Genomic DNA, 23,017 nt, shown 5'->3' on the forward strand with positions numbered 1-23,017 from the left:
ACACTATTTCATATCCTTAAAAATGTACTTATTTTTATAAAAATCTACCTCCCTTCATTAGGTCTGTAGTACCTGAGTCCAAAATCATATCTGTATTCAAACTCTGGTTAATGTCATTTGGAGTGTGAAAGAAGAAAAACATTATATTGCCATTCCTACTTATCTTTATAAATATACTTCAAGTGTTTGAAGTCACTTCTGTCATTCAAGTTAAGAAACAGAACTTCTATTTGTATTCTTTGGAAAATGTCTGTATTTAAATTTCAGAAGTCCCATCCAACACATGTACACACACCGTTAGACACTCTGTAGCTGATGGCTCTCCCTGCTTACTCCCTGTCCCCTTTCAGGTGTACTGTCCAGGTGTCTCCTCTAAATGCAAGTACTGGGGCTGAGCCTTGGGAATTGAGTCCAACTGGATCCTGTTGATGCTTGCTTGACTCTAAATTAGTTTATAAGACTGATCATGAACAAGTCAGGTCACTTCTAGGCTCCCAATAGGAATAGTCTTCTCAAGAGAAATTCTGAAATATGGGGCACAGATGGGGCCATTGAAGCATCTCTGGAGGAATTTTAGACTTGACCACATCCCTGAGGTTGCACTGGAATTTAACAGAGTTTCAGAGGTAAAGGATTGGGGATTTGTGTCAAAATGTTCTTCTCTTAGCTGTTATTTTAGCTCACATATAGATCTCTTAACCCCCACCCAATCTACACTTGCCTGGCTATCACCTAAAACAATGAATTCCCCACAAAATACCCTCTAAATGAGGTGAAAGAAGACCGTTTCCTGATGATACTCAAGTACAGAGTTGTCTGTATGATTTCCGTAATTGTCCAAATTTTATCAGTGGTGTACATATATATTTACATAGCTGTATGCTACTCCAAAAACTGTACATGAGAAATCATTTAAAAAATCAGAGTACTACTTATACTTTGGTTATTAATTCTAATCATTTATTATTACTCTTCCCTCTCCACTGATGGTACTGTGTTTAATTTCACAAATATTCTATATTAAAAATGTACACATGCTTACTTTTTTATTCATTCAGTCCACAAAAGCCTGTTGAGCACACGCTTTTTGCCAGGCACATTCTAGGCACCAGTGCTGTAGAGGTGAATAATAAGGTCCCATCCCCAAGGAGCAGACGTTAACAAGTAAATGAATAACTGAATAATTATATAGTGTGATTGTAAAAGAGTGATACAATCTATAAAAAACAAAGAAAGTGAAAGGGATAGTCAGTGAGGGGCAGGTAAGCTTTATTTTAGTACAGATGATAAGGAAAGGCCTCTTTAAATAGTTGTCATTTGAGTAGGCTCCTGAAGGAAGAGAGGGAATAAATGAAATGAAGAATATTTGTGGAGAGGACTGGCAAGTGCAAAGCCAGCTCAGTGTCTCAGAGGAGCAACAAACAAGTTAGTGACTCTGGAACACAACAAGGGAGGACAAAAGTGGTTGATAGTTTCTGAGACGGTGGTCACGGCAGATTATATTGGTCTCGAAGGATGGGGTGACCATTTGAGTTTTGTTTTGAGTAAGATGGGAAGCCATTGGACGTCCGGTTTCAAGCCAGTTAAGTGACATGATAAGATTGACATTGCTAAAAAATTATATGTTGATATGTTGAGTTATTACAAGGAGCCATAGAGCATGTGTGTTCAAGCACAGGTTCTAGTGTCAAACTACCAAGACTGAAGTTCCAGAAGTTCACATATAAGCTGTGATTGTCTAGCCTTTTTATATATCCAAATTCCCATTTCTAAAATGGAAATAACAGGAGTCCTCTGTAGCTTGGTTGACAGGATTAAGTTAAAGAATGCAGGGAAAGCACTGAATAGAGTGGGCACAAATAAGCCCTCTATTTTTATTTGTGATGATAATGATGATGATGGTGATAATTATCATTTTCATCACAGACTGCTTTCTTTAACAAGTAGATGAGAGCTGAAACAGTGTGGATGTTATAATGTAGCCCAGTGAGATCGTAAACACTTTATACTGTTTCCGATTTCCAAATAATGCTTGGTCGTATAAAATGTTAATGTGTGGATGTATGTCTTCTTACCATGCAACTGGAATGTTTGTGCAAATTTTTTTTTCAATTGTGATTTTATCAAATTTATTTTAAATGAAGTAGACAATTTTGCTATTTAAAGAAATGATGCAATATGCCTCTTATGAGGGAAAACTGTCTTGGGAAAGCAAAATTGCCTACCTATCTCTGGTGAACTGTTTTTACAAATTTGAATTTTCATGTGTACACCATAGCTCTGCATGAAGATGGTCAATGAAATATTCGTGATTTTTTACCAGAATACTCAATTTTAAGCAAATCCAGAATTGTTGAACAATCTGTTTGATTCTTTCACATCATTTTTTGTTTATAAATATACCTTTGGTATAGTTGCTTAGAAGGTCAAGACAAAGGGGTTTTTTACTATATGCCAAAGACATAACAGGAAATTAAACTTGGAAGTATGCCATGAACATTGCTTTTCTCAGTTTTCATCATAAACAATATTTGCATTTCTTATGCACCATGCAGTTCTAGAGGTTATATTACACGATTGCTTGACTTTCAGATGTTTAAATGGCAGCTAACTACTGAAAGCAATCTAAGTAGAATGCTTGTGTAAACATTCATTTTGTGAGCATGCTTAGATTTGGGGGAATGGATACTTATAGGTACAGTTATTCTAATTTAGAAAGATTTGATGAAAAAGTCAGATTAACCTAATAACAGATGTCTTTCTGTAAGTAAATTTTTAGGACTTCTGGTGTGTCATTTGGGTTTTGTATCAATAAACCATTGAGTTGACAGTAAATCAATCACTATTCTAAAAATGAAACATTTATTTGTCATATATGGACATAAGTCTAGACTCAAAAAGTTCTGCTTTCTACACAAAACATCTCTATTTTGACTGGGAAAAAAATCTACAAAGATCATTTGTAAAAACTGTATAATTTTGGCTTCATTTTGATAAATAGACGTCACTCACATTTTGGTTTGGGACAAATTTTTTTTCAAATAAGAATGCACACTTTTTAATGACATTCTTTCCCCCATCATATCTATTTTATCACATTCAAATGATTGAATGTTTTTGTCACTCATATCATAATGTTCTGCCACTTGGTTTTTTCTCTTAGGTTGTTTCTCTTGGAGTTTTCCTACAGATTTTTCTTTCTTTTTCTTCCATCTTTTTCTCCCCTTTCTTCCCAAACTTCATCTATCACTGCTATGGTGGACTCTAGAAATTCAAATATAAAAAGATGCAGTTCTTACTTTATAAGAATTTCAAGGCTAGTGGACGTGAGGGATGCAAGTAAATAATTACAGTGTGGTAGGAACTACAGTCCATGTCTGTATAAAATGCCACAGCCCAACTATATTTCCATGTGGACTTTCTAATTACCTCCAGACCCTTAATCTTTCTGGATCCAAAGTGAAATATAGACTTCTTTGAGCAGTGTAATGTGTGGCCCTAAAATGGAAATGAGGAGTCCTGGGTTCAGTTTCCCACTGTGACACTGCCATACTCCATGAACTTATCATAACCTCTCTGAGCCACAAATTTAGCATTTGACCAGTTACCTCATCTTTCTGAGCAACCAAAATACTTTAAAAAATATATTTAAATCTGAATTTAGATTTAGCAGAATATTATTTCTTTAATTTCTATTTCCTTTAGCCACTAAATTAAAATTATAACTATTATGACATCTTATGTTGTTAAATAATTGAATTGTTAACACTGTTTTGAAGTAACGATGTTTCTAATGGAATTAATTAATAATATTTTGGGGTTTTTTTACTGATGAAAGTGAGAGAAAAAGTGTGCATATGTCAGTATTATAGGCTACAATTAAAGAACCTATAAAGATTATTTTATAGGAAAAAATGTGTTCATGCATCAGTAAGTATGAATACAAATAAATATGAATTTCATTAAATATCTAAATGACATGATACAAAAAATGATTTTTCTGGTACAATTTTGTTAGCTCACAGTATGCCTTAAATTATGTATAAACAAAGAATTCCAAATTCTTTAGAACATTTTGTGTGTGGTGAAATGAAGTAGACTTTAAGTCAGATCTACTCACATTTGAATCCTGACCCTTCTGTTTATTAGGCGAGTGGCTCGGGCAACTTACTTAACTCTTCAGTTTATTATTTTTTAAACTCAAAATAATGCTACCTTCTTCTGTGTGATTTTATAGGATTAAATGAGAACTATTGCATATCACCTGTAGCTTTGTGCTGCAATTGGGTGAATGTGTTCAATGCCATGTAGCCTTTATTATTACTGAAAATCCATGAAATCATAATTCCCAGTTTAGTAGTTACTTTTTCTTTGCAAAATATCAGTGAGACTTGGGCATGTTGAAGGAGAGTTTCCTTAACTGTTGGCTGAGGAGGTAGACTTCTTTAGGGGGACTCATGGGGTTGTGCTGTCCTGCTGGCCAGGCTGGCTTGGGAGGCTCTATCTATCCATCAACAGTGATCCCAAGGAGCTATCAGGGAAAGTGAGGGTTCACAAGCCTGCCCTCAGATGCTGGCCTGGTGGTTATCTGAAAGAAGCAGCCTGCAGAGTAGTGGGTACCCTGGAGATAAATTTGGTGTGAATTCAGTTTTGCCTGTTTGTTAAATTATACACCTCTGAACTAATTAAGAGATTTCCATTGGCTGTATAGATGGATGCTCCTCCCATTTATGGTATGAGTTAAGTGATGAAAAATGGCAGTAGAATGTGAAACACCCCAGAACTTCACTATATCTCTGAATTCAAGACTTTCCCAGTCATAGTGAGTGCCTTGGAGTTTGAAACCACTCTATAAATGAAGTCTTTGGGGACTTCAGAAATTCCTTTTGGAAAGATTCAAAACTGAATTTTTCTCTGTGACAAATAACAATTCGGAGGAGGGTCTCCGTATCAGTCTGTGGGGGGAGAAGTAGAATGCCCACAGACTTCCGTAAATGTCTCTTAATATGGGAGACCACTCATATGCATTTATTTATTCAGCCATCTAATAATACAAGATTGACAATGCTCATGCTTAGCCTGGCCACACATCACTTTATTCTTGGTTTATTCAGCAGTGCTTCCCACACAACGTCAAGCAGCCACATGACCAATACTGAGGAGTCTAGTTTTTCTTCAGTAGAGGAACTTGTGGCATCTAAACATAAATTGCTGCCACACAGAGTAGTGGAGGGAATTATAAAACATTTACAGTTCACCATTCATGGCTGTTATGCCTCTCTTAGAATAGACAATTGGGAAATGATTGAAGGAAACAAGAAATGGCAAAGCCACACCACGGCCTCCACTTGGATGTTTCTCATATTTAAGGATCAAGGCCCCCTACTCTGTGACATCATTGTTGCCACTACAAACAGAACCATCTGCCATTGAGCAGAGAAGCCAGTCATTCCCTAATGTGCAAAAATACTTGGTTGAACTCCTGAAACTTATTTGGTAGATCAAAAGCTGCACTGCTGTGGAATTCAATAAAGTCCATCTGTTTGAGGTATTTTCAGCAATATTGCTCTTTGGAGAACCAGGGCCTGTTATTCTCTAAAATAGCATTTTACTCCTGATAAAATTCCCTGTGGGAATCTTTATTGCCTTATTGAATGGTTGGCATATTCCTTACAGAGACTCTTTCTTCCCCCTTCATTCATTCTTCTATCATTATTTATGTCTCACAGAAGCCAGTGATGTTAACAGTTATATCATGGCAATTCTCAATGCCAAGAAGTTTCTCCACACTATTTTATCAGTGTCTTTAAACTTATGTTATGTTGTTATTAAATATGATGGCTGTGATGGCGCTTGGATTGGACATTTCCCCAGAGTCACCAGTTGGCATTGCGTTTAAGAAAATACCCTCTCCTGTGATTGTGGCCTTGCCCATCTCCAGAAAGTTTCTCTCTGTACATCGTCTTTTGGAACTAAATGCCAGATCTCCAGCCCAACCTGTTACTCCACCCCGGGCCTGTCCTCCTTCACAGACACACTTCACTAACAGCTCTCTTCAGCTCTGCATCTCAGTGAGAATTCCTCCTGGGCCCCTTGTGAGAAGAGTTCAGATCTGTTCCCTGCCCATATCCCATCACGTCTTCCCCACAGGATCTGACCTTGCAAGGACTCCGGCTGCCCTGGGAGTAATGAATCACCATTTTATTTTTTTAAGCCATATGTGAGTGAAATTGTTTGATATAAATCATACTCTTGCAGCTCCAGTTTGAAACAGGAGAGCCATTTGCCTGCTGCCTGTCACTGGCTGTTCTCTGCGTCTCTCTCCAGAACGTCACTTTTAGAAATGACTGCATTTTTTTGTGACTAACCTTTCCAGACCCATTTTCTTGAATGTGGACCAATGTTTATTTTGGCCGTGTCCCCACTATACAGCTTTCGCTTCCCATGCCAGCTCGAGACAAAACTCATAATTTATGGAGTAGAGGAATGGTACAGATGGAGGTCGTAACTTGGTCTGCTTACCCTGTCTCCCCAGAACCACCCACTCCTTTCCTCTGCTCCTTTCCTTTCTTTTTCCACCTTCTTTGAAACCAAGGATGCAGTGTTTGTTTAAAAATGCATTGGCTGATGAAATTTTCCACTGCTTGGCATGTTGGAGGAGGGGCTGTCAGGAAGGGGCAAGCTGACATACTAACTATTTTGCCTTTCATGCTAACAGTTCAGTTATTACCAATTCAAACCAGTGCTTTTTGGCCAGGTTCCCATACTCCAAGGATTCCGGGTAAAAAGAAAGGGGGAAATCACTGTCATAATTTTCTGCTGTTATAAATATATGATTTCACTTAATATAAGTGGATTCTTTGACTTGCCCAGGAGCTCTGGGTGCTGTATGTATGTAGGGGATGTCAGTGAATAAATTATTTGTTTGGATTTTGCTCTAGCGTGAAAAACCTTACAATTTTTAAATAAGTTTATGTTTAACGTATTTCTTTTTTGTTTTTTTTTTCTTGCGGCTATGTGCACAGGGGAACAACAAAGTAAGTTCTTTGTCCTATTGCAACTCTTTCTTTCCAGCCCCCCCCCCCCACTGCATGCATCTTGGTGAGAGCGTTTCTGTGCACGTTGGAATGACTGTTGTCTGTGACACTGCAAAATTATACAGGGTTTGCAAACACCAGGGAAAATGTACATTTGAACTACCCTAATGGCTGTTCCCTTTTGACCTTTTGGAAGGGGAATGTTATGTTCTTTAGGGTAGGTTATTGGGTGGTTCAGAGGTTCATAATACAAGGAAGGAGGTCGACACTGAGAGCAAAGATCATGAAAATTTAATAATAAGGACTCTTCTGCAGGCAGGGTACAACAGTCTGATGAAACTTGGTGCAGCAAAGTTTTTAACCAAAAATCAAAGCTCTCATGTTAATGTGCAGTTATAAAAACCCCAAACTGGAGTCTTAAATAGCAGGATGGCTGGCTTTGCTGGTGAAACTGAACGAAATCAGTGCTCTGGCTTTGAAGGTGCCTTAAAATGGATGGAGGAGGGTGGGGTCCACATTTGACTTGGCTTCTGCACCCTGATGTATTCCAGCTGGACGGAAGCGAGAGGGTGTGGGGGATGGAGGAGGAGACTGAATGTGCATGATAGATCTATGAGACCAGGCAACACGCAGCAATGGTGAAAATTATCTTCATGTTGCTATTGTCATTAGAGAAGTGAGCAATTTAGTCATCATAGGGCTGCTGGCTTGTTTAAATTTAAATTCCATTCTTCCAAAAGATTAGAACTACTCCTCGCTTATATTAGTGATATAACAGTAATATAGTTAGAGAAGATGGTCTTAAGTTTAGCAGGGTGATTCGCTTTTCATTTTTTTCTATGGAGAATTATTAGTGTTTTATCCTACCAGGTGGCCCACTTAAAATGGGCCTCATTGAATACAATAAGAATTGAAAAGAATCTGTTCTATAAGGGGTTGCCTGCATATTTAAACCAGCTGGAATTCATCAAAATTGCTATTCATAAGCCATACATATAGAATGTAAAACAAATGTGGGAAATCTTGCAGTTTAATTTGATGGAATGTGCTGTTAGGAATATGTTGAAGTCGCGGTTGGTATTGAAAATGTGTCACTTTTTAAATTTATATCTGGATATAACTGCTTACCACCTAAGTAATAATATTTAATAGAGTTAAAAATAATGCAAGAAAAGTACAAGGTAAACGTTTGTGAATAAGCAAAGTGAATTTAGCCCACTAATAGTTCGCTTTTTAAAAACAGCAGGTAACTTATGAAATTAATTAGGGATTTCTTACACAAAGTAAAGGATAATATTTCTACCTAATACTGCCACTATTAGAAAAAAAACATTTGGATAAAATATAAAAACCCCTGTTTTAGTTCTTACACCACATAATGTATTTCAATTCTTGAGTAGTATATATGTCTGATCTGGTCATTTACATTGAGTTTCTGTCTAGAATTTCACGCGCTCCATCTCTTGTTTGTTTGTTAAGGACAAGTAACTAATTGTGAGTGTACTAATAATTAGTCCATTTGTGCCGATGATCAGGGAACCAGCTAATGACGTTTTAGAGGACATGCTAACCCTTAGACACTCGAAAAGCATTTCTGATTTGCCTCTTTCACTAGTGATTCATTGATGACTTAAAGGGACTTGTAAAATTCCTGTAAGAAAACACTTCTCGATAGCAGGAGTCATCCATTATTGTGTCTTGCTTGGTCAAGCTCTTCTGGGCAAAGTTCAGTTTAATGGGTTTACTCATTTTCAAATAATTATAATGCAATGAGCAGTAAAACCCCAAAATGCTAAGCTACTGCTTATAAGGGTACCTGTAGGATGATGCAGAAGACCTGCAGGGTCTTCAGGCACCTGGAGCCACCATCTGCATAATGAAAACTTGGCCTAATGCTGAGGGGGTTAATATTGTCAGGCTCCAGAGTGTTAGCTAAAGAGTGTCAAAGATGCAAGCACTGACTGCTTGGGTTTTCCATTGAAGAGTGGCTACTTTGGAGGCGCTGGTATTTATTGCCCTTATGCCTTAATTTTTCATTGTTTATGTTATGAATAAGTGATAGCTTGTGAAAAAATGTAATGCTAATACTTTTAAAATACAATCATTATATTGACCATGTACTCTGGCACAAGAGAGCCTCCTCAAATCACAAACAGCACATCTGCATGCTATTTTCCTTCAGCTTAGAATTTCAGTATAAATGGAAAACACTGGAATACAAGCTGTGCTGTCTCCAGAGTATAGATCTGGAGTCTTCAAAAGGAGAATATGAGATTCTTTTTTCCCTCTAATTCTGGAATGCTTGTTCTGAATTGTCCCCAAGGCAACATACCTAACTCGTTGCCTGCCATGTACGTGAGCCAGCTGTAAAAGGTGACTCATTTTAGACTCACAATGGCTAATTGTTTACTTAGGGAATGGCATTTTATTATTTATGATATTAATCAGACTCTAAAGAGAATGAAGTCCGCTAAATTAATATTTCTTCTGAGGAGCAGGATGAATGGATTCATCTTCCCACATACATTAAATGCAGTATAAACACATACACATCCATACATGCATGTTCTGAGGTGTATGGAACAAGCCTACTATTCATTTTCTCAGTATCAACTAAGCTGATCTGCTTCAGCCACCTTTAGAGTACTCTTTGGGTTTGGGATCTAATCCTCTAAACTCCAAAAAAACAAACCTTCATCATAGATACACATTTAGATTTATATTCTAGAATGAAATGTCAAAGTTCACATTCCTCTTTGAACAATTTTTATGTATGTTGTTATTTTTCCTTAAAAAGCCAATTTTCCTTTTCTGAGGAGATCATAGTTACTAAAAAAAAATTCCTTCCAGGCCCACTACTTATTTTTCCTTTTGAAAATGTTTTTCTGTTGGCATAGTGATACTCTAAATTGCTTAGGGATAGAGTCTGCCTCCTTCTTAGAGGGGTTTCCCTGAACTATGGATTCCAAGTCATGTTTTCATGAGGAAGAGCAAAGTCTAGGACTTCATGAGTCAGTTTTGGGAATGTGGACAAATATATACAGTAATGAGGAGGAGGGGTTGTTTTTGGTTTTTTTAATTAGTTGTTCACAAATGTTGTAAGAATGTAACTTGCAGAACTGAGGCCTTCGAGTAAAAGAGTAATCTCCATGTTTTTTATCCTAGAAAGATGACATTTAGGAGCGCCTGAGTGACTCAGTTGGTTAAGCGTCTGGCTCTTGGTATCAGCTCGGGTCATGATCTCAGGGTCCTGGGATCAAGCCTGGTATCAGGCTCTACACTCAGATGCTTGAGGATTTTCTCTCTCCCTCTCCCCCATTCACCACACTCTCTCTGAAATAAATAAATAAATCTTAAAAAAAAAAAAGAAAGGTAACATGTAAGTTCCTTATTTAATTTGATGTCCTCTTTTGGTAGGCATCTCTAGGAATTCAGTAGACTTTTTATTTCTTTATTAAAGACTTTGAGTTTTGTTAAATATCTTTGATATTAGTCAAATTAAAGCTAGAAAATACTTAAAATAATAAGGAGTAAAATTCTATGACAAAAGCTTTCAAGTTTCTTAATGATGTTGGTGCTGAAACATAAATGAAAATTAAATAAAGAAATCCTGATGAGTTTAGAAATGACTGCTTCAAAAAATTTCAAGTTATGGGGAAAAACTACATTTAATCTTTTCTCTTGTGAATGGAGAAGGCTGGGGCTCACTTGAAGGGCGGGGCCAAGAGGGTCATCATCTCTGCTCCTTCTGCTGATGCCCCCATGTTTGTGATGGGCGTGAACCACGAGAAGTATGACAACTCTCTCAAGATTGTCAGCAATGCCTCCTGCACCACCAACTGCTTGGCTCCTCTAGCCAAAGTCATCCATGACCACTTCGGCATCGTGGAGGGCCTCATGACCACCGTCCATGCCATAACTGCCACCCAGAAGACCATGGACGGCCCCTCTGGGAAGCTGTGGCGTGACGGCCGAGGGGCTGCCCAGAACATCATCCCTGCTTCCACTGGCACCGCCAAGGCTGTGGGCAAGGTCATCCCTGAGCTGAACGGGAAGCTCACTGGCAAGGCCTTCCGTGTCCCCACCCCCAATGTGTCAGTTGTGGATCTGACCTGCCGCCTGGAGAAAGCTGCCAAATATGATGACATCAAGAAGGTAGTGAAGCAGGCATCGGAGGGCCCCCTCAAGGGCATCCTGGGCTACACTGAAGACCAGGTTGTCTCCTGTGACTTCAACAGTGACACCCACTCTTCCATCTTCGACGCCGGGGCTGGCATTGCCCTCAATGACCATTTTGTCAAGCTCATTTCCTGGTATGACAATGTCTTTGAAGGAGAGATTTACTATCCTTTAATTCAGTCTTCCTAAAGTAAAGGACTCTTGTGTTTCTCCCAGCGGAAGTATTAAGTTGACCACCTTGAGCAGAGAGAAGGAGTATTGGAAAAGGAGAAATAGAACCGAAACATGCTAAAACATTAACTTCTGGTTAGGTTAAATGCAATAATGTTATACATGTTGGAAGGCTTTGCTATTTAAGAAAAGAAGGGAAAATCAGGTTTAAACACTTGTTTTTACATTTAAGGAATATTTTAGTGATTTCCCAACACATTCAGCAAGATAAGTGAGCATTGACAGCCTCCAACAATGGGAAAAGTAGTGATTACCTAGAGTATTTCTTTGGGTGATCCACTAGATTCTAGCAATCATTTGCAAAAATAGTGTGTGCCAGATAAAATGTCACCAAAATGCATTATACTGAAGAACACAGATGTTATATGCATGATAACTTGCCTTATCTCTAATGCCAGGCCTTCAACTCCTAAATTCTTGCTCTTGGTTGAATATGAGAGACTGTAGTTAGCCCTTTTGAAAATCACCAAACCTGTAAAGAACCAGACAGTACAGTCTCATAATGTATATTTCCTTTCCAGTATTTAAAATGTGTATAAGTGCGTATCAGAACATTTTTAGGCAGTTTAGGTATAGTCAGCTAAATTAGGATTTTTTATTTTCTTTGAATAATGTATATGCTTTCCTTGGTTTTCTTAGAGAATCTTAGAAAATATATTTCCCTGGTATTTAAAGGGAGCCCATCTGAGTTGCTCAATTTATACACCATCCAATAAGAATATCAGCAAAGTGAAAAGAACGGATGAAAACTCACTGGCTTCAAAGTGTTATTTTAGTTCCACATGCATGGAAAAATGAATTGTCAGTCTCAATCTTCACAACACCAATAAATAAACCTTTGGTTCTTTTTTGGCAAATCTGCTCAGAAAGCTCACAGTGGGTAATAGAATAGGAACTTCTGAAGGGTTCGTGGGGCTTATTTATATATTTTATTTCCTCTGTTGTGTCCAGAATAAGTGACTTCACTCTAGTTAATGAGAAATAATGAGAATAATTTTGTCTTACTTCATAGTAATTTTGACATATTCTCAGCACTTTGCTTTTTAAAATGTTTATTCTAATGTAGTTAAAATACAGTGTTCAGTAGTTTCAGATCTACAATGTAGTGATTTAATATAGTGATTCAACAATTCCACACATCAGCTGGTGCTCATCATGACAAGTGCACTCCTTAATCCCCATCACCTATTGGTTTATCTCTTTTTTCCCCCTCCATTTGCTGTTTTGTTTCTTAAATTCCACATATGAGTGAAATCACATGGTATTTATCTTTCTCTGACTGTTTTATTTCACTTAGCATTATATTCTCTAGCTCCCTCCATGTTGTTGCAAATGGCAAGACTTCATTCTTTTTATGGCTGAATAATATACATTATATATATTATACACTATAATAAATATATATATATAATAACTATATATATAGTACATTTATATCCACTTATCTATTGATAGATACTTGGGCTGCTTCCATAGTTTCACTATTGTAAATAATGCTGCAATAAACATAGTGCATATATCCCTTAAAATTAGTGTTTTTGTATTTTTTGAATAAATACCCAATAGTATGGTTACTGGATTGTAGGGTAATTCTATTTTTATTTTTTTAAGGAACCTTCATACCTTGCACAGTTGCTACACCAGTTTGTATTCCCACAGTGCACAAGGGTTCCTTTTCCTCCACATTCTCATCAATACTTGTTTCTTGAGTTTTTGATTTTAGCTATTCTGATGGGTTTGAAGGGATATCTCATCATGGTTTTGATTTGCATTTTCCTGATGATGAGTGATGTTGAGCCTCTTTTCATATGTCTGTTGGCCATCTGGATGTCTTTTTGGAGAAATGTCTATTCTTGTGTTCTGAACATTTTTATTGGTTTATTTGGGAGGTTTTTGTGTGTATTGAGTTATATAAGTTCTTTATATATTTTGAATACTAATACTTTATTGGACATGTCATTTGCAAATATATTCTCCCATTTGGTATTTCTTTTTCAAGATTGCTTTGGCCAGTATTTTGTGGTTCCATAGAAATTTTAGTATTGTTTGGTCCAGTTCTGTGAAAAATGCTGTTGGTATTTTGATAGGGATTGTATTGAATGTATAGATTACTTTGAGCAGTATAGACATTTTAACAATACTTGTTCATCCAATTTATGAGCATGGAATATCTTTCCATTTCTTTGTCTCATCTTCAATTTACTTTAACAATGTTTTATAGTTTTCAGAATACATATCTTTCACCTTTTGGTTAAATTTATTCCTAGGTAAATTTTGGTGCAATTGTAAATGGGATTTTTAAAAATTCCCCTTTCAGTGCTTCATTATTAGTGTATAGAAATACACTAGTTAAATTTGGTTAAATTTATTCCTAGGTAAATTTTGGTTAAATTTATTAAATTTATTCCTAGGTAAATTTTGGTGCAATTGTAAATGGGATTTTTAAAAATTTCCCTTTCAGTGCTTCATTATTAGTGTATAGAAATACAAAAGATATCTGTGCATTGACTTTGTATACTGCAACCATAATGAATTTATTTATGCATTATAATAGTTTTTTAGTAGAGTCCTTAAGGTTTTTTCATAGTATCTTGCCATCTGCAAATAGTGGAAGCTTTATTCTTCCTTACCAATTTGGATGTTTTTTTTTTTTAATTTCTTATTGTTGTCTGATTGCTATGGCTAGGAGTTCCAGTACCATGTTGAATAAAACAGGTGAGAGTGGACATTCTTGTCTTGTTCCTGACATTAGGGGGAAAGCTCTCAGTTTTTCATCAAGTATAATGTTAGCTGTGAGTTTTTCATAAATGGCCTTTATTATGTCGATATATGTTCCTTCTAAACCTATGTTGTTGAGGGTTTTTATTATGAATGGATGTTATACTTTGTCAAATGTCAAATTTCTATTGAAATGATCATATGGTTTTTATCCTTACTGATATAATGTATTGATTTATTTGTGAATATTGAACCACTCTTGCATCCCAGGAATAAATCCCACTTGATTCTGGTGAATGATTTTTTTAAAATATATTGTGGATTTTGTTTGCCAATAATTTGTTGAGGGTTTTTGTGTCTATATTCTTCAGGGATATTGGCCTGTAGTTCTCTTTTTAGTGTAGTGTCTTTATCTGGTTTTGGTTATCAGGATAATGCTGGCTTCATTTTGGAAGTTTTCCTTCCTCTTCTATTTTTTGGAAAATTTGAGAAGAAACAGGTGTTTACTCTTCTTTAAAGGTTTGGTAGAATTCACTTGTGAAGTCATGTAGTCATGTAGTCCTGGATTTTTGTTTGTTGGCAGTTTTTTTTATTACTGATTCAATATCACTGCTGGTAATTGGCCTATTCAAATTTTCTGTTTCTTCCTGCTTCAGTTTTGATAGTTTATATGTTTATAGGAATCTATCCATTTCTTCTAGTTGGCCAATTTGTTGGCATATAATTTTTCATGATATCGTCTTACAATCCTTTGTTTTAATGTGGTGTTGGCTGTTCTTTTTCCTCTTCATTTGTGATTTTATTTGAAGTTCTCTCTTTCTCTTTCTCTCTTTTATTTTGATGAGTCTGGTTTGAAGTTTATCAATTTTGTTGATCTTTTCAAAGAACCAGTTCCTGGTTTCTTTGGCGTGTTCTATTGATTTTTTAGTTTCTATATCATATATTTCTGCTCTAATCTTTATTTTTTACTTCTGCTAGCTTTGGGTTATGTTTGTTCTTCTTTTTCTAGCTCCTTTAAGTGTAAAGGTGGGTTGTTTATGTGAGATTTTTCTTGCTTCTTGGGGTAGGCCTATATTGCTATAAACTTCCTCTTAAAACTGCTTTTTCTGCATCCCAGAGATTTTATACCACTGTGTTTTCATTTTCATTTTCCTCCATGTAATTAAAAAAATTTTTTGAGTGATCTCTACACTCTGAAATGAAGAGTCAGATGTTCTACTGACTACACTAACCAGGTACCCCTCCATGTAATTTTGATCTCTTGGTTTACCCGTTCATTATTTAGTAGTATGTTTAACCTCCATGTATTTGTGCTCTTTTCAGATTTTTTCTTGTGATTGATTTCTAGTTTCATAGCATTGTGATTAGAAAGGATGTATAGTATGACTTCAGTCTTTTTGAATTTGCTAGGATTCTTTCATGGCCTAATATGTGGTTTATTCTGGAGAATGTTCTGTGTGCACTGGAAAAGAATGTATATTCTGCCCTTTTAGGATTGAATGTTGTGAATGGATCTGTTAAATTCATCTGGTCTAGTATATTATTCAAAATTACTGTTTCCTTATTGATATTCTGGTTGGATGATCTGTTGTACATTGATGTGAGTGGGCTGTTAAAATCTTCTACTATTATTGTATTACTATCAGTTGGTACCTTTATGCCGGTTATTAACTGTTTTATGTATTCGGGTGCGCCCATGTTGGGTGCATAAATATTTACAATTGTTATATCCTCTTGTTGGTTTGTCCCTTTTGTTATATACTAATGTTCTTTGTCGCTTGTTACAGTCTTTCTTTTAAAGTCTATTTTGTCCGATATAAGTATTGCTACCCCAGCTTTCTTTTGACATTCATTTACATGATAAATATTTCTCCATCCTCTCACTTTCAGTCTACATGTATATTTAGGTCTGAAATGAATCTCTTGTAGGCAGCATACAGATGAGTCTTGTTTTTTTTTTTAATCCAGTCTGTCACCCAGAATCTTTTCATTTGAGTGTTTAGTCCATTTACATTCAAAGTAGTTATTGATAACTATGTACTTATTGCCATTTTGTTACTTGTTTGTGGTTGTTTTGTTGTTCTCTGATCCTTTTTTCTCTTGCTGTATTTCATGGTTTGCTGGCTTTCTTAAATGCCATACTTGGATTCATTTCTCACATTTTTCTGTATATCTATTACTGGTTTTTTATTTGTGGTTACCATTAGGTTTGTATATAACATCTTCTGTCCATATTAAGTTAATAGTCATTTAAGTTTGAGCCCATTCTTTACTCCTCTCCTCACCACAATTTTGGTATATAGTATCATACTTTACATTTTTTATTTTGTGAGTCCCTTGACTGATTTTTATAGATATACTTATTTTTACTGCCTCTGTGCTTCCTACATTTTTTATTACTATTTATGGTCTTTCCTTTCCACTCAAAGAGTTCTCTTCAACAGTTCTTATAGGCTAATTTAGTGGTCATGAACTCCATTAGTTTTTGTTTGTCTGGAAATTCTTTATCTCTCCACCTATTCTGAATAATAGTTTTGCTGGATAGAGTATTCCTGGCTGCAGATTTTTCCATTCAGCACTTTGAAAAGTCTGCTGATAGCCTTATGGAGTTTCCTCTGTATGTAACTACCTTCTTTTCTCATGCTTTTTAAAAAATTCTCTCTTTATCACTCCTTTTGGCCATTTTAATTACCATGTGTCTAGGTGTGGACCTCCTTGGGTTGATGTTATAGGGGGATCTCTGCCTCCTGTATCTGATACCTGTTTCATTCCCCAGATTAGGAAGTTTTCAGCTATTATTTCTTCAAATAAATTTCCTTTCCTCTTCTCTATTTCTTTTTCTGTGATCCCCATGAATGAATAATTTCTGTGAATGTTATTATGCTTGATGGAGTCACTGAGTTCCCTAAGTGATCCTTTTGCATAGTTTTTTTCTCTTACCTGCTGAGCTTGATTACTTTGCATTATTACTCTGTCCTTCAGATCACTAATTCATTCCTCTACTTTTTTTAGCCTGCTGTTATATATAAGTACATTTTAAATTTCATTTATTTTGTTCTTCATCCCTGATGGTTTCTTTTTTTATGTTTTCTATCTCTTTGTTAAGAGTCTCACTGATGTGCTCCACACTTAAGTCCAGTGGGTATCTTTATGATCATTGCTTTAAATTCTGTATCATCAGACATATTACTTATATCCTTTTTGCTTAGATCTCTTGCTGTGGTTTTCTTCTGTTCTTTCATTTGGGCATATTCCTCTGTCTCTTTATTTTGTCTAACTCCCAGTGTCTGTGTGTTAGGAAAGTCAGCTACATTTCCTGCCCTTTAAAAGTAATGGCCTTATGAAGAAGTCCTATAGTACCCAGCAGTGCAGTATCCCTTTTTGACCAGAACCTAATGCTTCAGGGGTGTCTCCTATGTGTGTTGTGTGTTTCCTGCTATCATGTCTGGGCCACTTTTTCCTTCAATCTAGTCATCCGCAAAGGCTTTCTTTGTCTGTTATGGGCAGTATTTGATCCCTAGCTGGGGGTGGGAGGCATGTAGGGGTTTTGTGTTTGTTTTTGTTTTTTAAAGATTTTATTTATTCATTCATGAGAAACACAGAGAGAGAGGCAGAGACATAGGCAGAGGGAGAAGCAGGCTCCCGGTGTGGAGCCTGATGTGGGACTTGATCCCAGGACCCCAGAATCATGCCCTGAGTCAAAGGCAAACACTCAACTACTGAACCACCCAGGCATCCCAAGGGGTATGTAGTTTTAACAAGGCATTTACTGGTTTGCTTGCAAAATGAGACCTGTAACTGTTGCTGCAGGGACTGGCGCTATGTGGCCAGGGCAGACAATTTTAAGAAGGTGCACCTTTCCACAGGGCCCACAGCCACTGCACCTGCTGCCAGGACCCATGCCCCACAAAACATACTAATCAGAGACTTGGTTTTGGCAAGATTTGCAGTGGTCTTCTAGGGGAGGGGACCTGCTGAGTCTAAACTTAGGCAAAGCTGACTGGGAAGGTTGGATCTGCTGAAGTGCAGTGGGGCAGGACTTGGTGTAAGCAAGTTAGGTAGTGAGGCAGCTGTGTATTTATGCTGCAAGGTGGAAGGGTGGAAGTAGCACTTTACCAGCTCCTTTGTTTCTGGGGAATTCTCCCTGCAATCCCTGCCTCTCTGGGATGAGCTCTGAGATGAGTAAATAACTCTCTTTCTCATATACCCCAGGCATTTTTCAAACTGCTGCTTTCATGCTGTATCCCCACAGGCCATTTATTGTGCTGTCTCTTTAAGAGTAGGGACTCAGCTGCCTATCAATGTTTGGGCTCTCCCAGAGCCAGGCCCTCTGATTTTTAAAATCCCAAGCTTTATGGCTAACTGGTTGTAAGAACTTATGAAATTTGGCCCCTCTGGTTTTCAAAGCCAAATATTTTAGGGGTTCATCTTCCCCATGTGGGCTCCATGGCATGATAATCTGTTTCTCTCCCTTTTCCACCATTGATTGAGCTCCCTCCTGCCCATGGATAGTCTGCTGGAGTTCATTCAGCTCCCCATTACATTTCCTCCCTTCCTACCTTCTTTGATGTGGCTTATTCTCAACTTTTAGTTGTGCAGTTTGTTCTGCCAGTCTACAGGTCATTTTAAAGGTTATTTTCACTGATATGAGTGTTACCTAGTTGTATCTATGGGGCAAGGTGAGCTTAGGGTCCTCTTACTCTGCTGTATTGTCCACCCTCTCAATAGTCTCTCTCACTGGGACGCCTGAGTGGCTCAGTGATTAAGCACCTGCCTTTGGCCCAAGGCATGATCCTGAGATTCCTGGGACCTGCATGAGGCCTGCTTCTCCCTTTGCCTGTGTCTCTGCCTCTCTCTCTCTCTCTCTCTCTCTCTCTCTCTCTGTGTCTCATGAATAAATAAATAAAATCTTAAAAAAAAATAGTCTCGCATAGTATTTTAAACACCTTTTTGTATGCTGATATTTTTTAATGGAATTGGTTTGAATGAAAAATTTTTATGCCTCTCTTTTTTTTTCATACCTCTCTTTTGAAAATATGTTATGATCAAGTATGATTTTAGAAATTCCAATGTGATAAGTTTTGGTATGAAATTTAAGCACTTACAGAAGCAGTTTTATCAAAAAGTATAAATTAATTTTTTATTAATTTATCTTTATGTGATTATCAATGGTACAATGAAATTATATCAGAATCATTGTAGTTGTAAGTTTAAAATTTTTCTTCCTATCGTTGGCAGATCAACTGGACAAAAACTAAAGTAAAAATGAATGTGATTATTTTAAGAAATAAGGCTGATTCAAAAAATGTATGTGTATATTTTTTAAATATATAAATATTGGATATCTGATAAGCTACAAGAAGCTATAGAAAATTAGATATACATAGCAAACTTTAAATGTAAAAGCTGATCTATTCAGGAAAAGAAAATACACTCCTAAATGGATCCAAATAGAAATCAATAATTAACAGACTCTTTGGGATATAATAACAATGAAAACACTAAACAGGAAACATTGTAAAATTGAACCAATGCTATACACAGAGAAAAATAAATAAACTTCAAATGGAATTATTATTTTTAATAGAAGTAAAGAAGTTTAAAAGGTTGGAAAATGAACAAAAAAAACTTAAGGAAAGAAATGATTAAAGATTAATGAATTGATAATGAAAGAATATAAGAGCTTAAGCTACATACAAATTTCAAGCTCTTGTATGGTACAGAAGACAGTAAACAGTTATAAGGCAAATGACAAATTAGTAATATTGCAGGATGTATGACATTCAAGGGTCTAAATATCCTCAAAATCGAACTGTTCCTTTTTGATTCATTTAAAACAGAACAGAAACTTATTAGGAAAAAGAGAAAGCTGACCAAATCAATAGAAGTTCATTTAATATCATTAAAGAAAAAAAAGGGACTGATATAAAATCCAGTTTCATTAGTAACCAAGAATTATAAATTAAAATAGCCACTTATGTATCATTTTTGACCTTTCAGATTATGAAAAATGTGAAAGAATGGTCATAAAATATAGTAATGAGGAAGCTGTCCTTCTTGTCCGAGATGCGGCAGAGTGTACACATGGCCCTCCTGGAAAGTGGCCAACTTGATGTTGTGTATCAAATGCTTTGGTCATGTGCCAACCATTTGGCCAAGCAATTCTGCTCTTATAAATTTATTTTTATCAAATAATTTAATAATTGTGAAAAGGTATCTGTTCAAAAATGACTTTGAAACATTGTTCATAGTTACCAGTGTTTAAAAACAACAGCAATATCTATCATAGATAATTGGTTTAGTAGAGTATGATATCTCAATGAAATGCTTTAAGCAAAAATTTTTAATGTAGGTATTTATTGACTGCTATTGAAATTTTCATGATAAATTAGCTGAAGAAAAAACCACTATGGATAACAAAATCCCATTTTTGCTTTAAAAATTTTTTACATGATAACTATATTTATATATTTACATATAGACATCCTGAGAAGATACACACCAAAATGTCACTAATATGGGTAATTTTAAATTTTGTTCCTGTACAATTTTCTCATTTTCCTTAATAACTATTTTTGTGCAGTTTCAAAAAAAGGTTTTAAACACACCTTAGACTATTCTAAGATTGTATGTCAACTACACTTTAGTAAAAAAATTTTTTAATAATAAAATTTTTTAATGAAAAAGAGAAAGATATTTAAGGGGAGGATGGTGAGAAATATAAAATGTTGAAAATAGTATTCAGAACGAAAAATATAGAACATAAATATATTACACTTTATAAGAAAGTCAAAGATATTAATATAAATAATGGAAATTAAGCATCTAAGACTCTACAAATGTAGTCTTACAATTATGTAATTCTATTAATATTATGTTTATGATGAATATATAGATTTTGTTTATTTCTTCCCCTTTACTGTGCCTGTACAAATAATATTATAATATTATTTATTATTTTTTTCACTGAATTACATATTGTTGAAGGATCATGCTATGAGTCTCTGATGCTTACATTCCCTCATTGCCTGTGGCTCTCAATAGTGTCTTTGTTTCACATGCTCAAATTCCATGGTACCCAGCCCCCTCATCTTCCTGGACCAATCCTTCTTCCTTAAATTCCATGTTTGTACCTGTCAGCACCATTGCCCACTATGACTATGCTATGCATAATATACAGAAAATATATATATTACCTGGATCTGGATTATCAGGGAGCCATTTTGTGGCCTAATTTCTTGCTCTTTATCTTCTACTATTATAAGAATCTAATTGAGGTTTAAATATGATAACATATAATATTAAGCTAATGAAAGTAATTCTGCAAAATTTAATTTCAATGTTTAGTTTCAAATTTTAAATTCAATAGTTGATTCATTTGCCTTGAATTCATTCGTTTATGCTACAAAATGAATAATCTGAAAATTGAAAAGCAGGATGACAATTGAAGACCTGGGATCAGAATTAGAGTCTCTACTAAGAAATGCTCCTCTAAAGGAGAAAAAAAAGGACAAAAAAACAAAAACTCCTTTTGGTTTCAGAGAATCATGTTGGCTATGGAGCAGTATTAATTGTGTGTTTGCTAGGTACTGTACCAGGCACTCTTATTTGAGCAAGAACTAAACAGATTAAGGCTAGTGACCATTAAAATCAATGACTTAATTTAAACCCAGATTTAGCTGAGTTTTTATAGAAAAAAAAAAGGAAAGCTAGAATGACAATGACATTTACAACATGTATGACAGGCAGAGTTAATATTTTATTTGCAAAAGCTTAAAGAGTTCTTACAAATCAATAATAAAAGACAGTAATAAAAACAAAAAGAAATGGGAGCAGGTTTTATAGGGAAGGTCAAGAGGCTGATGTGTTAGTTCCAAGGAGAGATGATGGCTTGGATTTGGGACTGATACTGGGAAGTGATTGGATTTGGGATAGACTTTGTTGATAAAGGCAATCTTTTAAGATTTACTGGTGGATTGGACATGAAAAGTGAGAAAAGGAGTAAAATTTAAAAAGATTATTGAGTTTTAGACAACAGATACATGTTAGTGCCATTTAAAAAGATGAGTAATATGGGGAAAGGAGAAAATAGGATGGGTAATATTGTTTTGATCGTGTTAGATTTGAGATACTTCATACACCACAGTGTTGAGTCAGGATAGAATAAATTCTACTGCTGCAACAAACAGCCCTCGAAATCTGGTGGCTTCAACTATAGGATTTATTTCTTGATCATGCTGTATGTCCATTTCAAGTTATCTGGAGCTCTGCTCCTTGTTTTTCTCATTTCAGGAGTTAGGTTGGTTAGATTATTGCTGATCACCATGGCTCAGGAAAAGAATGTGTAGAGAGCCACACATTGGCTGTTAAATCTTCTGTCTAAATGCAACATGTTATTTCCATATCCTTTTTAATATCCAAAGTGAATTACATGGCCACACCCAATCTCAAATGGGCAGGGAAGTACCGTGTTACCAAGTCCTTGGAGAGAAAACGGATATTTGAATGACTGTCTCAGCATCCAAGTAGAGATATCTTTAAGGCAGTTAAATATCTAAGTTGAGAGGAGAGGGCTTCAGACAGAGATTTGGATGTTATTAGATATTTAAAATTTTGTAGCAAGAGATAAAGTTTAGAAACCGAAGAGAGCTGAGGACAGAATTATCTATCCTTTAGAAATATAGTAGAAGGGGAGAAACCATCTAAGGAGACATAGAAAGAGTCGTGTGTGTGTGTGTGTGTGTGTGCGCACGCATGCAAAATCTAGCAAAATCTAGTATACAAAGTTCTAAAAAGAAAACAATAGTATTTAAATAAGACTTTAGGAAATATATCAAATTGTGTGCCAACTA

At 35.9% G+C, this 23,017-nt stretch overlaps 1 protein-coding gene across 5 annotated transcripts in view; it reads left to right on the forward strand.

The window, feature by feature from the left end:
* DNM3 (dynamin 3) overlaps positions 1 to 23,017 on the forward strand; it is a 555,059-nt gene that overhangs the window by 448,402 nt on the left and 83,640 nt on the right. The window lies entirely within an intron of this gene.

This window comes from Nyctereutes procyonoides, unplaced genomic scaffold, assembly GCF_905146905.1.
Source record: "Nyctereutes procyonoides isolate TBG_1078 unplaced genomic scaffold, NYPRO_anot_genome, whole genome shotgun sequence".
Classification (NCBI taxonomy): Eukaryota; Metazoa; Chordata; class Mammalia; order Carnivora; family Canidae; genus Nyctereutes; species Nyctereutes procyonoides.